Source organism: Sarcophilus harrisii, chromosome 5 (genome assembly GCF_902635505.1).
Source record: "Sarcophilus harrisii chromosome 5, mSarHar1.11, whole genome shotgun sequence".
Classification (NCBI taxonomy): domain Eukaryota; kingdom Metazoa; phylum Chordata; class Mammalia; order Dasyuromorphia; family Dasyuridae; genus Sarcophilus; species Sarcophilus harrisii.
In genome coordinates this window covers 57,715,863-57,729,486 of record NC_045430.1, presented here as the reverse complement: position 1 = coordinate 57,729,486, position 13,624 = coordinate 57,715,863, and positions in this window count along the sequence as shown.

Sequence of the window (13,624 nt, the reverse complement as noted above, 5' to 3'; positions counted from 1 at the left end):
CACACAGTATCTAGTATAGTAGATCTATGTTAAAACTGAAGGCTTTCATTATATATTCAGGAGAGTATTCAGTCAATAACACATTCCTGTATCTATATCAAGTGACAATGTACAGATTAGATTTGTTGTCCAAAGAGATCAGTTCTCTTAATGTTATGGAGATATGGAATAACCATGTATCAGTTAAGTGGATCAGAATGGCATGTTAAAGAAGTCATACATAGGATCCCTAAAGAGACTAGTTAGTATGCAATGAAATTGCATGGTGAAACACTAAACTGACATGAATTTTGAAATTGGTCACAAGGTGAACTGTGTAGAGAAGTATGAAAGGATATATACCAATCTATCACAACTACTGAAATGCACTTCCTACCAATCAATCAAACAACCAGCATTTACTATGTGGCAGCTACTATACTAGATACTGTGTATACAGATACAAAGAATGAAGTGATTCCTATCCTCAAGGAATGGTGGGTCAGTATCTTCTATTTGAAGGACAGCATATTATGTAAAGCACTTTGCAACCATTATTGGAACCAGGTTAGTTTGAAAAATTACATCATAAGAATTTCCATAAAATGTTTATCCTAAGATTGTGGTTCATTTTCTTAAAGATTTATTAGTACCGAAGCAGCTGGGTGGTGCAGTGGATAGAGCACCAGCCCTGAAGTCAGGAGAACGTGAGTTCAAATCTGGCCTTAGACACTTAACACTTACTAGCTATAACTCTGGGCAAGTCACTTAACCCCAATTGCCTCAGGGGGAAAAAAATTAGTACTTCATATGTGAAGTTAACCAACTCCCATTTTCCTGAAACAGTATTCCTTGTACACAGCTCTTTGAAAATAGGGGTATGTGTGTTTTGCTTTTGTATCTCTAGGGCCTAGCACAGTGCCTGACTTGTTGACTTGGCTTGATTTGATTCAGAACTCTTACTGGCAGTTTTGATATCAGAGCAAGCAGCAAGGAATGATTCTTAAATCACCTTTCAAACACAAATCTAATCAGGTAAGAAGAGTAAAGACCCTGGGACACTACCACTATACTAGGTGGGGGATGGGAAGAGCAGAACCAACACAGGCCTGAGGCACTATAACTTGGGGATGGCAAAGAGGGGGCAGGTGGAAGGAAGCATGTCATTTGGTTGCTTCTTATTTTAAATAAAATAAATATTTAAATAAAAAATTTAAATAAAATGCTTTCTACCTAGATGCTATTATTGAAGATGTATAAGCATGTAAGTACCCTCTACAGCTCAGGAAAGTAAAGGGAGTAAGCATTCATGCAACATCTTCTATATGCCAGGTACCATGGTAAATGCTTTTACAACTAGTATTGTGTTTGATCCTCACAACAACCCTGTGAAGTAAGTGCTGTTACCATTTCCATTTTATGGTTGAAGAAACTGAGATAGAGGTCAAGTGACTTGCCTAAATAACTAAGTATCTGAAGTTAGATTTGAACTCATATCTTCCTAACTCCTGGCCCAGCACTCTGTCCACTGTGCCCCCAGATGCCTAATCTGACCTACCTTGGATTATTTCAGTGGTCTGAGGGATAGTCCCTGTTGCCCACTTCAGTTCACTTTTGATAATCACAAGTTCTTAGTTACAAGACTATTTATTTTTATAAATGCTATTTGAGAAAATATTCAATTAAATAAGAAAATAAATCTATGTGTCTCAGAAAAACTTTAAAATAATACATAGTATTACTCACATCTTTGATTAATAAGAAAAAAGGATTTGGACTTTTATTATATTTATAAACCACTCCATGTTTTGCAATTGGGAGGGGGAATATCATACATTTAAAATTTCCTGACTAAAGTTGAGAGTTCTACATTTTAAAGTCTATGTCATAGAATGAACTCAGAAAGTTTTCTTTTTAAAAAATTTCAATAAAACTTACAGTACTACCAAACTGGAGAGTTTTCCAAAGGCATAGTCTGGTATGTAGTGTATTTTGTTTAGCGCTAAAATCATGGTCTGTAATGCTGATAAACTTTTAAAAGCCTAGACAGGAATTTCTGTCAAAGAGTTGTCATCTAGCCACAAGTGTCTCAAGGAGAGCAGGCTGTTAAAGCAGTTAGGTGGGATGTAATTGATTTGGTTGGCATCCAAATACCTTAGGAAAAAAAAGAGAATGTTAGTAAAAATATGGCAACATACTTATTTGAGACTTGGTAATGGGTGGACAATTGAAGCGTGTTTTAAGAGGGTTTTGCTTTGGCATTATTTTCTGGTCCCAGGTTCCCCTGATATCTAAAGATCACATATTTGATTGATTGGTTAACTAAAAAAGTTTATTAATTAAAAGATTGGTTAATTAAAATTAAAACCACTTCATGGTATCTGTTCAGTTAGATGAAATTTCAGATTATAGCATTCTATGTGAGTCTTAGACTACCAGTCAAGTTGTATCTAAAGTTCAGATAAGTCTCATTTTAATTGTATTCAGCTGGTGTGTTTTTCATTGGGAGGGGGTCATCACTTCAGAAGGCTGAGGTTTCAGGTTGGCTGACCTTTTAAGATAGATTTATAATACAAAACGAATGCCTCTTTCAACCACAAATTAAGAACATATTGGTACAATGGAAAGACCACTGGTTTTGATGTCAGAGTAACTGGATTCAAATATTGTTTGTTATTTGTTCAACTCTCAATCCTGGGTTATCTTGGGTAAGTAATTTAGATCTTAGTTTCTCATCTGTAAAATAAGGGGGTTGACCTAGCTAGATTAGAGGGATCAGATATGTGGCTGCTGAAGCCCACAATATGCCTATGTGTTGCCAGAAACAGATTAAAATGTAAATGTGACATATTTAACAACATAAATAAAGATTATACACACAATCATTACATTTTGAAACTAAATCAAGATGTGGTCCACAAAATCCCTTGTATACAATTCTATGTTCTAAAGGATAATTGTCTGATTTAACTGGAAGTACACTTTTTTTCTGTGATGTGATGGTATGTGATCTAAGGGGTTTCAAGTATTCTGTTTTGTTTTTTTTCTCCAATTAATAGCTATTCATTTTTTTCCTCTAAACTCAAGATGGGGAGGCATAATCAACATCTGTGTTAACAAATATGCATAATCAAGCAAAACAAATTCCATCACTGGCTCCTTCTAAAAATATATGGTGGATTCTACATCTTGAGTCCATCCTCTTTTCATCAAGAGGGGAAAGGTTTATCATTTATCCTCTGGTTGGTCATTGAATTTCTTAAGTCTGTCTGAGTTTGTTTGTTTTTACAATATTGTGGTTATTGTAGAAACTGTTTTCCTGCTTCTGCTTACTTCACCCTTAATCAGTTCATTTAAATCTTTCTAGACCTTTCTAAACTCTTCCTATATTTGTGTATGTATATATTTGTGTGTGTATGTATATATATATATATATACATACACACACACATACATACATATTCATCCAGTGAATGATGGAAAATGCTTCATTTGTTCTTGGGTATAACCAATGTAGAAATGTTTTGCTTGACTACATATACTTGTTACTAGAATTTTGTTTTTCTTTTGTTTTCCCTTTCAGTGGAGGTTTGGAGATGCTAGGGAAAGAGAATTAACCCTTTATTAAACAAAACAAAAAGAGACTATTTGCAACCGTTACATATGGCAACCATCTGGCAAAATAATATAAATGAAAAGCATAATTTGTTCAACAATTTAATTCATTTCAACAATATTCACTAAGTGCAAAGCATGATATATTTTTGGTTCTTGTGTCAAAAAAACAAACAAACCCAACAGACTAAGAAATCACTTTATTCTTTTTTTTTTTATTTAATAGCCTTTTATTTACAGGATATATACATGGGTAACTTTACAGCATTAACAATTGCCAAACCTCTTGTTCCAATTTTTCACCTCTTACCCCCCCACCCACCCCGTCCCCTAGATGGCAGGATGACTAGTAGATGTTAAATATATTAAAATATAAATTAGATACACAATAGGTATACCCGACCAAAAACGTTATTTTGTTGTAGAAAAAGAATCAGACTCTGAAATATTGTACAATTAGCTTGTGAAGGAAATCAAAATGCAGGTGTGCATAAATATAGGGATTGGAATTCAATGTAATGGTTTTTAGTCATCTCCCCAGAGTTCTTTTTCTGGGCATAGCTGGTTCAGTTCATTACTGCTCCATTAGAAATGATTTGATTGATCTCGTTGCTGAGGATGGCCTGATCCATCAGAACTGGTCATCATATAGTATTGTTGTTGAAGTATATAATGATCTCCTGGTCCTGCTCATTTCACTCAGCATCAGTTCATGTAAGTCTTTCCAGGCCTTTCTGAAATCATCCTGTTGGTCATTTCTTACAGAACAGTAATATTCCATAATTTTCATATGCCACAATTTATTCAACCATTCTCCAACTGATGGACATCCATTCAGTTTCCAGTTTTTAGCCACTACAAAAAGGGCTGCCACAAACATTCGAATCACTTCTATTCTAAAGATATTCTCATCCTCTTTTAACTGATATTATTTAAAGGATGGAAACTTTTCTTTTTTGTCTAAACCTATGATTTCATCAGAGAACTTATGACTGAGGAATGGAAGAGACGGGGGAAGAAAACCAATTAAGAAGCTATTGCAATAATCTGAAGGATTCTGGGAAGATGGTGGAGTAGGTTGGTAAATTTCAAGTTCTCCAGCTTTCCCCTACAAATAGAACAAATTTGCATCTCAGGTGAACACAGTTGGTGAAAAATCAAGAAGATTTGGGGCAGAACAGGGGTCCTCCAGGTACAACCTGAGAAGATCTGAAGAAAGACCCAAACCTGGGGATTAATCCACACCTCCAGGCTAACTCCACAGAAACACCAAGTGGGGAGCCTTGGGGTGGAGGGAGCTGAGTTAGGTTGGAGCCTCCCTGAAAACCACAGGGATTTTTATCTCCTGGACTTTTTGTTGAGTTGGGGTTTGAGTCCAGGAAGACTGAGTGAATCTTGGCAGATTAGAATGTGAGGCTCCATGCTGCAGACATGCCATCCTGGTGAAAAGAACCAGCACCCTGGTGAGTACAAGAAACCGGGGGACAGAGACATTACTGGCTGTGGGCACTTGCAGCAGTGTGAATCTCCTTGGTTTGGGGTTCCATGGAAACTTACTATGGGAACAGGGAAGATTAAATTCATCTTCAGAGAAGGACACTAAAATAAAAAAAACTTTTACCTCAAAGAGAAATGCAAAATGGCTCCCTGCCCAGAGAGAATTTATAGAAGAACTCAAAAAGAATTTAAAAATCAAATGAGAGACATTGAGGAAACTAAACTAAAACCATTCAAGAAAAACAAGAAGATTATGAAAAAAGGTTAGCTAACTAGAAAAGGAGATACAGAGCCTTGAAGATGAAAACAACACTTTGAAAATTAGAATTGGGTAAGGGAAGCCAGTGAAGCTATAAGAGACCAAGAAATAACAAAACAAATTCTAAAGAATGAAAAAAAAATAGAACAGAATGTATAACATCTTATAAGAAAAACAACAGGTCTGTAAAACAAATCAGGAAAAGAAAATATAAGAATAATTGGACTGCCTGAAAGTTGTGACCAGAAAAAGAACCTTGACACAATAATGAAAGAAATAATCCAAAAAATTGTCCTGGAGTGCTAGAACATGAGGGAAAGTAAATATAAAACAAACAAAAAAATCCAGTGATCACCATCTCAAAGAAATCCTTTGTGGAAAAACCTAGGAATATTATCGTCAAATTTTGAAATTGCCAGATCAAAGAGAAAAATTTTCCAAGAAATAAACAGAAAACAATTCAGATATGCTGGAACTACAATTAAGAATCGTACAAGACTTATTAGCAGCCACAATAAAAGACTACAGGTCCTAGAATCATATCTACTGACAGTCAAAAGAATTAGGCCTGTGGTCAAAAAAATTATAGCCAACAAAATTATTTATAATATTGAATGAGAAAAATAGCCATTCAATGAACTTGCAGATTTTCAGGACTTTCTATCAACCAAACTGAAACTTCATAGAAAATTTAACATATAAAAACCAATATCAAAGATTAATTTCAAGGAACTCAACAGTGATAAATGGTTTATTTTTTTTTTACATGGGAAATGTATATTGCCATCAACAATAGGGTAGCTTAAAAGAAAGATTGGAGCAGAGTTAAGATAAAAATCATAATCACGTTATACAAAAAGAGGTGCAGAAAAAGAATAGACCAAAGGCCTTAAATGGAAGAGGAAGGCTCATAGTTCTGAAAACCTACTCACATTGGGAATGGCAAAACTATATAGATACCACAAAGGGCATAGCACTCTCCAAAATCTATAAAGAAATAAGGGAGGAGGGATGGGTGGACTGGGAAGCAAAGGGTGAGAGAAGACAAGGGTGGAGGCAGGCTAACCTAATAGCAAAGCAAATTAAGGAGCAGAATTAAAGCACAGAAAGGTGTGTGTGTGTGTGTGTGTGTGTGTGTGTGTGTGTGTGTGTGTGTGTGTAGGTGAGGGGCAGTATGTGTATGTATATATTTACATAAATATATAGCCTTCTTGGGGGAGGGATAAAAGAGGAAAAGGGATAAAGTAAAAAAGGTGTGCAGAAGAGAACAAAAGAACAATTTACAAGGAAGTAAAGAAAACACATGAAAATAATTTTTCTACTAATATATATAATATATGTATGTTATATATATAATCTATATCTATATATACTTTCTTGAACTGGTAATTTGTTATATATTTTGAATCTTTCCTGATGTTCTTCTAGGTACATAACAATGTTTTCTTTTATTTTGTATTCTTTCTCTATTTTTCTTTTTCTTATTCTATTTTTAAATAAAATAAAATTTTTAAAAAGCTATTATGATAATCTAAGTGAAATGTGTTGAGGACTTGAAATAAGGAGGTAGCTGTATGAGTAAAGAGAGGGATGCAGATTCAAGAAATGTCATAAGGTAGGTAGGAACCCCAAGATTCATACATGGATTGGAATTGTGGGGTGAGAATAGTATCAATTTTTCAAACCTTAGAGAATGGAAGCATGGTAGTGTTTTTGATAGAAAGAGGAAAATTTGGAAAACAGATGAATTTGGGAAAGACATTCTAAACTTGAGATATGTGACATGATAATATATAGATTGCAGTATTTCATTTGAATCAACAATCTGTGGGGTAAATGCTATTATTCCAATTTTTCAGATGAGGAAACTGAGGCTGAGAGATATTTAAGTGATTAATCCAAGGTCAGATATCTAGGTGGTACAGTGGATGGAATACCTGGCCTGGAGCTAAGAAGACCAGCCTCAGATATTTACTAGTAATAGGACCACAGACCATTACTTAAGCTCAGTTTCTTTATTTTATATTTAGGAATTATAATAGCACCTATCTCAGAGTTGTATGAGGATCAAATGAGATAATATTTATAAAGTGCTTAACCCAGTAGTCTGTATCTAGTACATACTATATAAATGTTAGCTAGTAGTAGTAGTAGTAGTAGTAGTAGTTGTTGTTGTTGTTGTAAGCACCTAAAGGCAGATTTGAACCCAGGTCATCATAACTTCAGATCACTCTATGCACTATAGCTAGCTATTTTTCAAATTCATGTAAAGGTAGTTTTCAACATTTGTTTTATAAAACTTTGTATTCCAAATTTTTCTCCCTTTCTCTTTACCTCCCTCCTCTTCTCCAAGAGAGCAAACAATTTGATGTATGACCATATAAGTTCCATATTTGTCATGTTGTGTAAGAAAAAAGAAAAAGACCACGAGAAAGAAAACAAAAAGGTGAAAATACTATGCTTTGATCCACATTCAGTCTCCATAGCTTACTCTGTATGGAATTGGCATTTTCCATTCCAAGTCTATTGGAATTGCCTTGAATCAACACATTGTTGAGAAATTCATCACAGCTGATCATCACCTAATCTTGCTGTTACTGTCTGCAACATTCTCTTGGTTCTGTTCACTTCACTTAGCATCAGTTCACATAGGTCTTTCCAGGCTTTTCTGAAATCAGCCTGCTCCTTATTTCTTATAGAACAATACATTACCTTCAATATATATGGCTTTAAAAGCTGACCAGAAGACTAAATTTTACTCTAGATTCTATGAGTATAATGGAATTAATTGAATAGAATAGTCACATGTTCACATGCCTAAGTAAAACGGACTGGGGTAGAGAGAGCTAAAGAGAACAATTAGGAGGCTATTAAATCAAATATAAATATAAATAAAATATAAATAAGTGAGAAGTGATGAAGAGATGGGGCAGGGTTGGTGTGAGAAGTGTTGGGGGCTAGATGTGAAAGATAATTTTTGAAAGCAGATAGATCAAGAAGAATGAGAAAAGACTGAGAAAAGACAATCAGATCAGTATTTTAGAAATCTAGTCTAAGCCCCTCCTTCTATATACCAATGAGGAAACTGAGGCTCAGGAAGAGTAAGTTTACCAGAAGAATAAGCATCAAAGTTGGATTCTGTTTTTGACTACAGTCAGTGCTCTTTCCTCTTCCTTACCGCTGGATTACTGTTAGTAGAAATAACAAGGAGCATATGAAATGACAAGTAACTTCTAAAGCTATCTCCAGAATGATTTCAGGATGTGCAAATTAATAACCTTAAATGTCAGTGAAATGTCAATGTTTTCTGATGCCTTTTCAGAAGACACTTCATTCTCTATAACAAGATTAAAAAAATTTTTTGTTCAGGGACAGCTAGATGGTGCAGTGCATAGAGCACCAGCCCTGAAGTCAGGAAGACTTGAAGTTCAATTCCAAACACTAAACCAGCTGTGTGACCATGGGCAAATCACTTAACCCCAATTGTCTCACCAAAAAAAAAAAAAAAAAAAAAAAGAAAAGAAAAAAAAATCTGCTTTAGATGTCATTTAATTCCTCTCCTTGGACAGTATTCTCATCAATTATGGTACATACTATTATGCAATTAACAATAAATAATTAGTTATTATGTCTGGGGCACAGTGCAGGTAGAGATTTAAAACATCAATTTAGTATTCAAAAAGATATATTAAGGATGCATATATTTAAGTAAAATTCCCTAGATTTCATTTTCAAAATTACCTGAGGTAAGGCACAAAAATGTTTCTTTGTTTTTCTTACCACAGTAGTGGAAAGAATACATTTTAGACTGTAAACTTTTGAGGACAATCCCCTCCAATATCTTATTTTGGACCTTAGTGTTTAATACAGTATCTTGTACATAATGTTTTAGATCTGGGGCTGAAAGGGAACTTAAAAGTCATTGAGTACAATTCTTTCATTTTACAGAAAATAAAATCTAGCCCCTGAGAAATTAAGTGGACAGTCTATGGTCATACAATTAATTAGTATCTGAAGTGGAATTTGAACCCACCACCCAAATCTAGCATACTTTCAACTATATACATAGTAGATGCTTTAAAAATAAATGTTTTTAAATTGAATTTAGAATTAGGAGATCTTACTCTTATCCTGGATCCAACGATTTTTAGCTGTGTGGCTTTGGACTCTGTGCAGCTAGGAAAAGCAATGAGTAGAATGTTGGACTTGGAGTCAGAAAGTCTGAATTCAAATGCTGCCTCAGACATTTACTGGCTGTGCAATTGTGGGACAATCATAACCTCTTTTCAATTTTCTCATTTGTAAAATGGGAATAACAGTAGTATCTGTTGTTGAATCAAATGAGATTATATATTATATTATATACATAAATATATACATAAAGTGCTTTGTAAATCTTAAAGTTCTATATAAATGTTAACTATAATTATCAAAGAGTAGCTAGGTGACACAGTAGATAGAATGCTAGGCTTGGTCCCAGGAAGACTTACCTTCCTGAGTTTAAATATGGTCTCAGACACTTTCTGGCTGTGTGACCCTGGGCAAATCACTTAATCCTGAATGCCTTAATTTCCTCATCTGTGGAATGAGCTGGAGAAGAATGGCACCACTCCAATCTTTGCCAAGACAATCCCAAATGGGGTCTTGAAGAATTGGACATGTCTGAAAGATGACTGAAAGTAAGTATTATTACAAAATTCTTTTATTTCTTTTGTGCCTTGTTATGAGAATCAAATGAGATAACATGTTCTTTCTAAATGTTTAGGTGGCTATATAAATGCTAACTAAGATTATTTATTCACTTAATTTCTTTTGTATCTTAGTTTTTCATCTCTGTCATAGGAAAGTGAAAACTTTAAAAGCATTATGGGAATATGAGTTATTGTTACGCATGTATTTTTTCATGCATCTAACTTGAGATTTCTGTCTTACTTTTAGAAAATACTCAACATGACAGGAAGAAAGGAAGGAAGGAAGGAAGGAAGGAAGGAAGGAAGGAGGAAGGGAGGAAGGAAGGAAGGAAGGAAGAAAATCTTTCTTTCAGGCAATTGGAGTTAAGTGACTTGCCCAGGGTCACACATCTAGGAAGTATTAAGTATCTGAGACCACATTTGAGCTCAGGTCCTCCTAACTTCAGGGCTGGTGCTCCATCTACTGCACCACCTAGCTGCGCCCCAACATGATAGACTTTCAAAAAATTCTACTTATCTGAAAAATACATGGGTCTAAATTGAGTTTAGAGAATGGGAGATGATTCATTCTCTGAAACTATTATCAAATTAAATCTTTATAGAGTACTCCAAGGCTGAATAGGTGTCAGTGGTTAGTTCTTGTTACGCCTACAGGTGGTACTTAGGAAAAGTCACTAATAAAGCAGGTGGCAAGGCACAAGGTGTGTTCTAGTGAATAATCAAAGAGATCATATCTTATCAGTCTGGTTTCCTGCATAAGCTTTATGTTATCTTTAAATCAATTTAGAAAAGGGTATCTGTCAACATGTGAAAGAAGCATAATAATTAAGCAGTAATACTTGAAAACATATTTGAAATGCAATTTTCATTACATTTATTGTCATTTCCTTCCTTTTCTTTCTCTTTCTTACTTTGCCTTGCCTCACATTCCCTTTCCTTGACTTGCCTTCCCTTGTCTTGCTTTGCCTTGCCATATCTTCCTTCCTTTCTTTTCTTTCTTAGACTGTCTCCTCAACTCATTTAAGTTTGAAAATGTAGGGTAATTCATAGTGTCACTTTGATCAGCATGAGAATTTTTTATTTTTTTTTTAATTTAATAGCCTTTTATTTAAGGTTATATGCATGGGTAACTTTACAGCATTAACAACTGCCAAACCTCTTTTTAATTTTTACCTCTTACCCCCCCCCTCCCCCAGATGACAGGATGACCAGTAGATGTTAAATATAAAAATATAAATTAGATACACAAAAGTATACATGCTAAACCGTTATTTTGCTTACAAAAGAATCAATCTGAAATATTGTACAATTACTTGGAAGGAAGTAAAAAATCGGTGGGCATAAATATGGGATTGGGAATTCAATGTAATGGTTTCTAGTCATCACCCAGAATTCTTTCTTGTAACTGGTTGAGTTCATTACGCCCATTGGTATTTAGTTGATCTGTTGCTGAGGATGGCCAGGTCCATCAGAACTGGTCATCTATAGTATTTTGTTAAGTATAAATTATCTCTGGTCCTCCATTTCCTCAGCATCAGTTCTTATAAGTCTCCCAGGCCTTTCAAATCATCCTTTGGTCATTTCTTATAGAACAATAATATTCCATAAATTCTATACCACAATTTATTCAGCCATTCTCCAACGATGGGCATCCATTCAGTTTCAGTTTCAACCACTACAAAAAGGGCTGCCACAAACATTCCAACATGAGAATTTAGACTTGCTACATTTCCAATGTGGGCTTTTGCCCTTTAGAAAATTAATATCTAAAACCCAGAGCCTCATCATTTTGAATTTAATATACTCAAATTAACCCACACGCTCAAAAAACTTGGTCAAAATTTTGGAGCTCAACCTCTCCGGTAGCTAGGGTAAATGTTCAGTCCAACCCCTGCTCTATTTTTTGTTTAAAAAAAAAAGCATCAGAAACTAAGCAGTTATGACAATAGAAAGGGGACTTGGTTGGAAGACCGAACTAGAACCCTATCTCAGATACTCATTAACAAGTTATTTAATTTTTTCTTGGCCTCAATTTCCCCGAAAATGAGGATAGATTAATGGCTTTGAAAGGCCTTTTCAATTCTAAATTTGGATTCCTAAACAAGTTTGTTCTTCAGATACTTTTACATGTGATGAGGAGCAAAAATAACTTCTCTGAGCTAAAGTTTCTTAGCTGTTGAATGAGGAGGTTGGATAAGATGGCCTACAGTGTAGGAATTTATGCAATGTTGTTTAGAGGATTACAAGCTATGAAACACTGCTTTAATTTGACACATAACTTTGTATTAATATTTCTCTTAATTTCTCACAGTAAGAATAACAATAGCTCACATTTACATAATGTTTTAGGGCTCACAATGCTTTTCTTATGTGTCTGAGATGGGTTGTACAAAAACTTATTATATCCATTTTGTTTTTCTTTTAATTTATGGAATAAAACAAGTATTTCCATAAAGTACAATAAAAACAATTGTACACAAAATTTCAAATTTTTATGCATAAGTTTCTATGCCTTTAAAATATACAAAATTATCATATAATTTTTTCTTTTTTCGTCCTCCTCTCCCCACCCTAGAGATGACTACCATTTTATATATATGTAAAATGATTTTCTAAATACTTCTATTTATCAATTCTTTTCTCTAGATGTAGATGGGATCTTTTTCACATGTATTTTATAGTTAATTTAGGTAGTTATCATAAACAAAACAACTTAATTTCTCAAAGTCTTTTTAAAATAGTATTGCTATTACTGTATGCAATGTGCTCTTGGTTCCTTATTTTGTGTGTCTATGTTTTTCTAAAAATTACTGAGTTTATAATGTCTATTTTTTAGATTCTTAATATATATATATGTATATTACATATACTAGTTATCATTTCTTACCGTCATTTTAAAGGGAAAGAAGCTTATGCTTAATGGGGTTAAATGATTTGCTCCAGGTGATCCAATTGGTAATCCAAACCCAGTTCTTTGCCTATGTCTAGCACTTTTTTTTTTTTTTTGCATGCTATATCGTATGGTCTATAGAAGGCAAGCTTATACTTGTGATCAGGTTCTTTTTCCTTTGTTTACTCTGAGTAAAGTGGGCAGAATCATACAGAAACAGCAATATTGTTTTAAGAATGATTTTGAGTGACCAAGTCATTCTGACACTTATCAATACACAAATTAAAAATAAAGGACATATAAAGAAAGGTAGTATCTATATTCAGAGAAAGAACTGATAAATAGAAGTATGTATAGAATAATTTACATACGTGATATATATATATATATATATATATTTATTATATATACTTATTTCTGTCTAATGGTAGCCATTTCTAGGGCAGGGGAGAGAGGAAAGGAAAAAGGAAAATAAAATAAATTTCATAACTTTGTTGTATATTTGTAAGGAATAGCAAATTGTACATAGTAGATTTGTAGTTTCATATACAATCATCTCTTTTAATTGTAATAATTTTATGGAAATGCTTGTTTTGTTCCATAAATTAAAAATAAAAATAAAAACAGTTAATAAAAATTAATACTTGATGTGATTCCCTCTTTGTAGTGGCCAGAAACTGAAACTGAGTGGAT